The sequence below is a fragment of the Corella eumyota genome, chromosome 1 (genome assembly GCF_963082875.1).
Source record: "Corella eumyota chromosome 1, kaCorEumy4.1, whole genome shotgun sequence".
Taxonomy (NCBI): Eukaryota; Metazoa; Chordata; class Ascidiacea; order Phlebobranchia; family Corellidae; genus Corella; species Corella eumyota.
Genome location: NC_137490.1, coordinates 20,977,352 through 20,987,987, shown reverse-complemented (window position 1 = coordinate 20,987,987; position 10,636 = coordinate 20,977,352).

Genomic DNA, 10,636 nt, shown 5'->3' with positions numbered 1-10,636 from the left:
CTGCCCGCCGCTTTAAATGAAATGCTTTCAGTTTCGAATAAAGCAGTCGCACAAATAGATCAAATTTGAATAAACGACACTTTTTCCCTTTTTCTTTTCTACGTCGTTGTAATAGACTGACACACTGCGCCCTATTCCGAAAACTTCGGTGATTGTTACGTAATTATTACGACCCATTGTCGCATTCTAGAACACGTGCGAATGTCGAATAACAATTAAAAACACTTTAACTGTTTGTCAAAGGTCTGCAACAATAACTAATAACTAACAAGCATGAAATTCAAGTTTTTAAGCTGAATAAAAGTAATTGAAAGCTTTTGTTTTATATTGTATCAATTCTAATTACCATATAATTATCATTAACTAAAAACAATTGTGATTTTTAAAAATAAAATAACAAAAAAATAAATAAAATTAATTTTTAATATCAACAAATTAAGAAAAATATATGAACCTAAAACATATAAAATACATTATTTGTAATACACAAAACTTGTTTTAATGAACTGTTAAAATAGTAGAACTGCTGTTAATTGTTCACATCTTATAGGAAATCTCCAACTTGGTTTGATAAGTTGCTAAGATTTTTATTTCCTTTATTTCACAATTTAATTTAACGCTTGCAACCATGTTTATTTTAATTATTTAAAAAAAATTTTTTGATTAACAATTTGGTTTTTCGCGCATTGATAAAAGTAATTAACAAATACGATATACAATTAATATTACAACAATGCGACGGGAAAAAATGACAAAATCAATTTAATGATTTAAAACATGCCAAAATTTACTTAAATATTCTTTAAATTTTGTCATATTTATATTTAACGTACCGCCAAATCTGATATAAAACATTTCAAAACTAGCAAATTTTAAAACTACTTGTAAATTTTAACATACTTACTAGACTTCTGAATCTATTTTAAAATCAATTCTGTCTATTTAATAACTGTATTTTAAATAAATCTAATTTATTATGGGTGTTTAAATAATCTTAACAAAACTATGTCAATATTATTATGCAAAATTAGCATTACTTTACTGTAATTCTTCAAATACAAATTTGAAGTAGAGGTGCATGGCCTATAGCTATACATCCTCTGTTTTAAACCACAATTATGTGGATATGTTTACACTTAGTGCCTAGATTATCGGTCAGGATTAAGAGAAAAACGAAATGCCAAAAAAACAAAAAAATATTGAAGTTATTATAAGTAACATTTCCGAATATTTATTTTTAAAGAGTAAATATTTAAACGCAGTTAAACTTTTTGGAACTACTTTACTTTAAACTTTTTGGAATTACTTTACTATATGTTCAAAATCTTGGTCCACTTTTGGATCACTTGTACTTTACGGTTCTTAGAAAAACTCTCGTATTTAAGGGCCCCGCTGATTCTCTCTTGTACTTTACGGTTCCGAGTTTTCCCAAGAACGGTTAGGTACAAGTGATTCAAACTTACTTAATACTATCTTGCAGTTTCTTTAAAAAATGATTTACAATTTTTTCGACATCAAATTAATTTCTACAAAATATCGAAATGATTTTTGAAAGTCATGGAAATGCGTACAAACCCACATTTCTTTTAAATGGCAAGTATCCGAAACACGAACACTAATTAAACATCAAATTAAAGCCAAGATACATGACATTTGTGCGCATGTCAAAGTGAAGCTTTGTAAAAAGCCAATAAAACAGTTTAATTGTGACGGGACATTGCCTAAAATAATATTGACTCAAACTTTAAGGTCACGTGATACAAGCCTCGCAAAGGTCACGTGGTTGAGCGAGAACGACAACTTATTGTGTTTAGAAACTGTTTCAATACCAACTTCTATTTGCTTAGCTTTGTGATTGCATCATTTATAAGGGCGATACGTAACATATTAAGTCAATAGCAGCGTGGATTTAAAATAAGAACCCAAGCTAATAAGACCAGGGGTTAAAAACCTTAAGCCCGGCAATAATTTAATCCCCATTCAAAAAATACGACGCTTTAAAACACAATATCACCGCAAAAACTCAAATACAAGCAATATGTCTATTGTGTTCGTATTACAAAACCTTACATGTCAATCACATAAGCAGACGCTGTTATATATTGAAGGATTGGACGTCAATCTTACTAACAAGGGGGTGGTGTTTTTTGTTTAAATTTCCAATTAAAATTGATGTAAATATTAACACGACACGGCGTTGGTTAATTGTAAGTAACCATGAATTTAAACACACAATTAAATGACATTCTATTGTAATGCGTGTGTGAAACTGATATTATTCTTGTAAAATCAAGCAATACACAAAAATTGACCTCAATATTAAGAATAAAAACATTTATTAATAATTAAATTAAAGTCATATTTACTTCACGGTTCTCCAAAAAAATAAAGGACCGTAAAAGTAACAAGAACACTACACCTTATTTAGTAATTATAAAATAAGGGTTATATACATTAAAAGCTTATATAAGGTAAAGATATTTAAATATATATTTTAAAATAATTGTAAAAGTAAAGAAAAAAATTTAGCGAGGACCGTAAAGGTAAATAAGTTAATTAAAGGGCCGTTAAGTACACATCAAAAATTCTAAACCATTTAATATAAAAAATATTATTTAAAAATAAAAATGTTTTTAAATTTTTTAAGGGAACTTTTATAAATTTTGCGATAAACTTTTTTTTTTATGACTGCAAAAGCGCTTTAAACATCAAGAGAGCACCTGTCAATAAGTTTTCTGTAATAAATGACGCGAATCAAAAACATTTGAAATCTTTTGACTTTAATTAGCTACGCTTGCAATTATCAATTAACGAGCAACCTTTTTTGTCCAAAACAAAGGCAATTTGTTTTTTGATTGTTTGCTTAAGAATGTGTTATTGTTACGGGTTAATTGTGTTTATAGAAAACTATAAAAAAAACAAAGGCGTGTGAATCGACTGAAAAATTAATTGTTGTCAATTATTTTTAAAAATTCTGCGAAATTTAAGAAAAAATAAAATTTTCAATAAAAAACCCAAGCGATAGGGCTTTTCAATTTTTTTACTACTTTTTTTTTTATTGGAAAGGGTTTGCTGTGGTGACGTGTTCAAGCTATCTGTAAACGCTGGGCTTAGTGCAATTAGTTTGGCATTGGTGCGGACAATTTTGCTGGACAATTTTGCTGGACAATTTTCCTAAAATGCTAAAGTTTAAATAAATGGAGTTATAGCGCCAACACGCGACTTTTTTAAAAAATAATTTCAGCAAATAAAAATATATCAAATAGGTTGTTATAATATCAAAAAATAATTAAAGTGTTTAATAAAATATTAAACAATATTGAATATCGAAAAATATTTAAAACTTTATATAAAATGATATTTGAAATAAACAAACCTGAACTGTTGTTGTAAACTTACTAGATAAATTGGATCAACCAAAATAAAATTGTTTAAAAATTCTTTTTTTCGGATCCAAAATTTCTTCATTTTTATCTGCGAAAAATAAATATTAAAATTTAAATATACATTTTAATATATATATGAATACAACAGACAGTTTTTTGTAAAGTAGTTAAGTTATTTTACTTATTTTCCTTTTAAACTACCTATTTGTAAGCAATTTAAAAAGAATAAAGGCAAAAAAATTTGCTGCGATCAATTTAGGTTCCACACTACCTAAAGTGGTTGAAAGCTATCGTTAGGTGTCGTAAGAAGTACGCTATGTTGTCAAATTTCGAGATCGCTTCCGACGAATAAATGAAAGAAAGTTCTGTAAAGAAGCATTTATTGTAAAATTGCAAAAACGATGTATCTATGTAGCGTTTAAAACAGTTTATATTTTTAGATGAAAAAAAGAAATAAAATTTTTTTTTCCAAATTTTAATTATTAAGTGAAATTTAACTTAGATACAAATATAGCTTAATTTTAACAGCAAAAAGTACACTAATCAATCAAAAAATGATACAGACGAAACTATTTTTATTGAACTTTTAGTCTGGATATGTTTTGCAGTCGGCATTCCAAACTTTACAACGATGACTAACAAACCGGCCTCCCGCCGCATTGATATACGAGTTTAAAACAATTTAATAGCTAAGTCAACACTGCCTAGTGTTTACATAGCTTTAAAGAGGCCTTCACACGACCTTGTATAAACAACCGAGGAATTGTATATTCGGTAAACGTTGAATGCGTTACACACTTCTTAGCGGGGGTTATTATAAAGACCATATGGGTTTCCGTATTATTAAAAGTTACACAAAGTCGTCTGTGTTTGATGTATATCCATATCAAGTGTAATTGGAGTTTAATAGTCGTTTGTTAATTGTATGCAAATACACTTTAATACCATAAGCCTTTAATCCAATTTGTTATCTATAAGTTTGTTTAGTTGTGGGTTGTTGAATACTAAGAACAGTGATCTAAGTTTTGATAAATATTTTTTAAAGAATAAAATATTTCAAAAACAATAAAATTTTTGTTTAAATGTGAATTTAGTGAAGTCTGATTATTTAAAATTTTTTTGTATATATCTTTATCCTCAAAAAATCTTGAGTTGCCTGTGGCAGTTTGGGATATTACAAATTATATTTGCCCGACAATTAAGCTGCTAATTAAGTACTGGCTTAGCAGAAGTTCATACTGTTTATAGCACCTTACTCAAGGGCGCTACAGCATGAGAGCATTGGGGAATGAACCCAGAACTTAATGTAGTGTGGCTTATATTAGGCACCTAAAACATTGTTCCGATAACGACATTAATTTAAATTTTTGTAGTTTACAGCTTTGGACAAATTTCACGAAATTTTACGATTTTTAAAATATTTTTTAAAATACCCTAACCCTATAAATAGCTTGAATACATATACCAAATGATAGATAATGCTTTATTTGTCTTTATTACTTAATAGATTTTCTTTTTGTTTCTTTTACGGTTTCGTATCTTATAACTATTTCAATTCTAAATTTATTACCTAAATTTCCAAAATTTCGACACATAAATATAAGTCATTTATAAATAATTTAAATATATTACAACATAGCCCATAAAAGACCCATAAAAACTCCAAAAAAGCCGTACTAAAACACCTAATATAAACAAATAAAAATGAGCGAATTGTTTATTTTTGTCAACCGGTAAAATTTGATACTGAAATTGAAGTGGTTTGGGATTTCAACTGCCGATGATGTCACGGCTTCCAAATCGTTTCACAACTCAAATATTTAGCGATACGAAATTGTGAATTATCAAAAAGGAAACTGATTAACATTTTAACTGGTTCTCACAGAAGGATTTTGGTTTGGTTTACGAGTTAAAAAAGGGATTTTTGTTATATAATCCCTAGAACTAAATCCCCTGCGAATTAAAGAACAAGAAATTTAAAAATAAACATATTTCATAAAAACCACATTTTAAAGTGACTTTAGTAAGTTAAAACACCGTAACTAATACATTATATTAGTGTAGAAAGTTAAAAATTGTAATGTTTAAAAAAGTAGCACTAAAAATTCCAAAATTAAAAAAAATTTTAAAAATAAATGAACTTATCAAATAACGAAAAAAAGAGTTAAAAATCAGGCCATTCTTGTATAAGGATGTTATTCACAATCTTACGATGTTTGACATTTATTAAAAGATTTTACTTAACAGGATATTTCAATTTGAACCTGAACCACAAAGTGATTTAAAAACGTAATCGTAACTTTTTGAAAGTCTGATGATTAAGGAAAGGATTTTTAATTGTCCCAAAAATTTGTAAATTATTCAAAATCAAAAAATAAATTAAAAACGAAATTTAAAAATAAAATGTATCGAAATTTTTGGAAGTTCAATTCAAAATGCTGACAAAAGATTGTTTACAGTTTTGTAGAATACCATGAAACCACTATTATTCTTTACCCAATACCACATTAAATTACACATTTTTGAGGTCATGCTGTGTTGATAATGTATAGGCAAATACTTGTATGCCTTTGTTGTGTTTTTATTAAAAAATATTGAAATTTCTAGGACTAGTATATGGTTTTATTTTTAATAGCTATAGGTTTGGTGACCATGTCATAACATACTTAAAATCTACATGTAAACATAAATACTTTTGGCATGTTTTAAATCATAAATTGGTTTTGTAATTTTTTGCATATTTTTTAATTATTTAATTAAAGCGCAAAAAACCGAAAAAAAAATTGTTTAGCCTCGGTTGCCATTTAAAAATGACATTTCAAGCCTTCGATCAAGGCCGTTTGGTATTCCTGTGAACTTTATTAAATGTGGTAATATAGACAAACACTTTATTACTAATATCTAGTACTTTCTCTTGTACAAATATGGAAAAAATCAATCTGAAACGTCTTATAAACACCTGGGCTATAGTTTACTAACATTTGTTTTTCGGGAATGAGACTCAATTAACATCTACTCAAAGTAAGTTTACTCAGCCGGGAAAAAAACTCTCTTACCAGTTAAAAAACTATTAAAAAACACGTGCAAAAATACAACTTTCTCAATACAATTGTCATAACATGTAATATACAAGTAAAGTAAACGAGATGACAACATATTTGAGTACGCCTACTATATAGTAAGATCGGAAAGTAAATGACACACTCTAAATTAAAAAGGAGAAGATTGGAATGATCTAAACACGATGATGTTAGCCGGTATACTTACTACGTAGTTTTTACGGGATACGATCTTTATTACATAATTGCCTGAAAATGATAAGTTGTGGCTATGTAGACTTTGAAAGGGTGATTTTAAAAATTTTAATAGAGTTTTTAGACGTATAAATTTTTTTTTTCTTTGCAGTTTGGTTTAAAAAAAAACACTGAGCAATTAAATGTTAAAGTATAAGTCATACTGCTTGAACTAAAAAAAATGAACTAATTTACATATTTCATTTTCTTCTCAAATTACCTCATCCTAAAATAAATGACCTTAACAAAGAAAAACTCATTATACGCAAAACTGTCAATCAAAATAAGGTCGCTGACCGGTAGTTACCGTAAATGGTTTTTCAATCAAAGTTATTGATAAAGGAATCTGTGTATTTAGTCACAATAGGTCCGACCTCATAGACCTCATTGGTGAAATAGCTAAAGCGTTTTTATCGCTAAAGCGTGACCCGTAAATGTAATTAAGGATGTATACGGTACGGCAATACCGCCAGACTCAAAGCATACAAAAGGTTACATGATTTTTTCTGCTCAGTCTGTTGTACCAGACGCATAATATCAAAGCATTCTCGAGAACGTGAGAATGCCGCAAAGACCGGACCAGTTTTGAATCAATCGGCGGGAAAAATGTCGCCAGGATGCGGTCGATCTCGTCCAGGGCATATTTTACTGACTCAGTCGCATTTTTGAGCCTTACTTCTTACGCAAAAGCCGAATGACAAATCAACTTAGTAACGTATAGGTGTACCCAGGTTAAAACCAAGTTCAAAAAACGATTTTTTTTCATCATTACACGCTTAAGATACAGACATTAAACGTTTAGATCTGCCTCGATTATTCATCGATAAAAATCTTTTATTTTTTTACCAATAAAACAAAAACTAAAAACTTTCTTTTAAAGGTTTGCCTGCCCAGACTGTATATGTATAATTAATATTTAACAAACTTATAATTTTCTGGGTTTAATATACGTTTCATTTTTATTATTCATATAATTACCTGTTTTAAATCCACATATAATTGTATACTTAAATTTAAATACAATGTGGGATTAGTGGTTAAATTTGTAACATTATAGCTAACTGTTAGTGGGTTTATAATAGAGAATAATTAGTTGAATGGTTTAGTTGTTTAAAAACTTAAAAAATGAGAAAAGTTTTATCCAAAATTTTAGATCAAAATAATTCAAACTTTTAAATTTCTAGCATTTTTAATTCAAAAAATTCACAAAAAAATAAACAAGCAATTAAAAAACAACAAAGAATTAAAAGTAAAAATTACCATAAACCCCTTTTTCATTTTTTTCCGAAGTGTTTAAATTACAGACCATTGAAATTTAACTATTAATAACAATTTATCATTCTGTAAAAATAGAAATTTTTGACAATCAAATTTAATCATAATCTTTTAAAAACACTTTCATGCAGCGACAAAAATCTACAAATAAAATAACTGTCATAAATTTAGGGAGAAAATATGATTTACACTTATCCTCCAAGGACAACAACTTTAATGATTCACATTTTTTAAAGGCACAGCATGTTTCTTAGTATATGGTCTAGACAAAAGGCTTAACTAGTATGTTAAACTCACATAAGTAATCAAAAATATGTTAAAATTAATTAATAAAAACCATTTTTAGAAAATATTTGATACAAAAAATTGTAAGGTGACTTTATAGGGTAAAAGGATACGATTTGTCATTAACGTTTTAAAGACTATCCTTTTTTCAAATAGAAAACACATTTTTTGACACTGATAACACAATTAATTTTATTTAAAATTACAAAAAATTAATTAAAAAAAAAAGTTTTTAAATTTGCATTTTGTCATTATTAATATCTAAAAATAAATTGTTCAAACGAATAAACCGTCTCACAAAATACAAACTGTCTTATAATAAAACAAGCAATGCTTTATTTAAAACAAACGCATGAAATAATCCCTTTGTTATTACAGTAGAACTGCCTGTAAGTTTTAATTAAGTAATTAAAAAATTTAAAAAATAAAAAAACAATTGTCCATTATTCTCTATGTAAAAAATACTAAAAATCGTAAGTCTATTAATATATATAAACAATTGTTAATTCTACGTCACAATGTAAAACTGCGTCACAGGTTCTACGTCATCTTAATTTGCAAATATCAAAATTTAAAAAGTTTGGAAAATATTTGAATAACTGTTGAAGATTTTAATCTACGTAATCGTTCTTTATTATTCGATATCACTACGACATTGTGAATTTAATATTTGCATAAGCTTAATAAAAGGTTAAAGAGAATTTTGTTTGAAAACAATTGTAGTTTAAGGTCCTTTAAAAAAAATTAGAACAGTAAATGTTTAAAAAGAAATAAGAACCGTAAAGGTAACCAGAGCAAAATTTGTTAATTATCATCACTATAAAATTATAATGATTGTCTATTATTAAATATGTAGGTATGTAAAGTAATGGTTAAAATATATATATATTTGGAGTATGTAATTATATATTTAATATATATTTTAAAAAACTGATAAAATATTAAAAAATTTGGCGAAGCTCGTAAACTTATTTTTTTATTGTAAATCTATTTTTTAAGTTTTTTTAAAATAAAATTTATTTGTAGTACAATAGTTAAAAAGATTTTATAACTAAAAATTTTATTTGACAAAAAACAAAAAATTTTCGTACAATTAAAATCATAAAACACCACCTGAACTAACATCACATAAATCAACTCACAATTTAAAACAAATAAAAAAATCATAAAAATTAAAAACGACAAGTAATGGTGATCTATTTTCACTATATCTTCGACTTTATGTTTGTTTAACAATGATTAGTTTTCAGGGGGGCGAAACGTTGAACAAATAACAATAAATATGATTGATGTTCATTTACACCTAACCCATGAGAGCCGGCGAAATTTTACTAAGTTTACCTAATGACGTAATAGGTTTCGCGCGTGCGAGAATATCACAGTTTAAACGTAATTGTTACGAGCGTTCTCTCGACAGGCGTTTCTGTGTTTTGGATAAAACAAAAAAAAATTGAGTAAACTAAAAAAAATCGGATATTTTTGACTCAGATTTTGTTTATTCAAAACTAAAACGGGGGTTTCGACATTCTAGAACGTTTCTTAACGTCGTCGTCATAATAGAATATAATTGTTAGTCACTTAAAGGTGTTTCGATAAAATTATTAGACGGTCAAGTTAACCTAATATGGGAACTTCATTATCTGTGCCTTGTTTGTTATATAACAATGGACCCGTGCGAACGCTTTGACGTTCCGTTATGACGTAATAATTAGCGAAGCGTTTTATTTAACCTATCAACAAAAAGCATGATTGATTGATTAAAATATGCTCAACTTTTTGCGGGGGCGTTCTTTTACTAAAGTTAAACTATATCAAAATGCAAATGCAATATTTTTTGTAGCCTTTAATTGTGCAATTAATGGCCTTTAATTTTTAAAAATTAGGATTTTTAGCCAATAATTTATAAATAAAAAAAATTATGATTTTTAGCCATTAATTTATATAAAATTTTTATAATTTTTGACCTTCAACTTATAAAGATAAAACCATTTTTCGGTATTTAAAAAAATGACAAAATTTTCTAAAACGGAAAACCTAAAAATAGATTTGCACCGATTCGCTTCTATTTGTTCACGGTTGAATTGGTGTGCATTAACCATGGCCTTTTTTGTTCATTTTTTCCTGTGTTCAGCCTACTACTGCAATTAATACTCCCGCCAACTTTACTGAATGATTAACGAGGCTATCAATAGGTTTTTAAAATTGAAACAAGGAAGTTTGTATATTTAGTTATAGTTGGTAGTGTATTATAGCTTGATAAATTGTTATTTGAATACTATTTAAAGCGAAATTTGAGATAACATGAAGTACCAACTGTTTAAAAAAACTTTAAAAGGTTAGCCATCTAGAGAAATTAAAAAATAAAGTTTATATAGAAATATATTAAAGAATTATTTT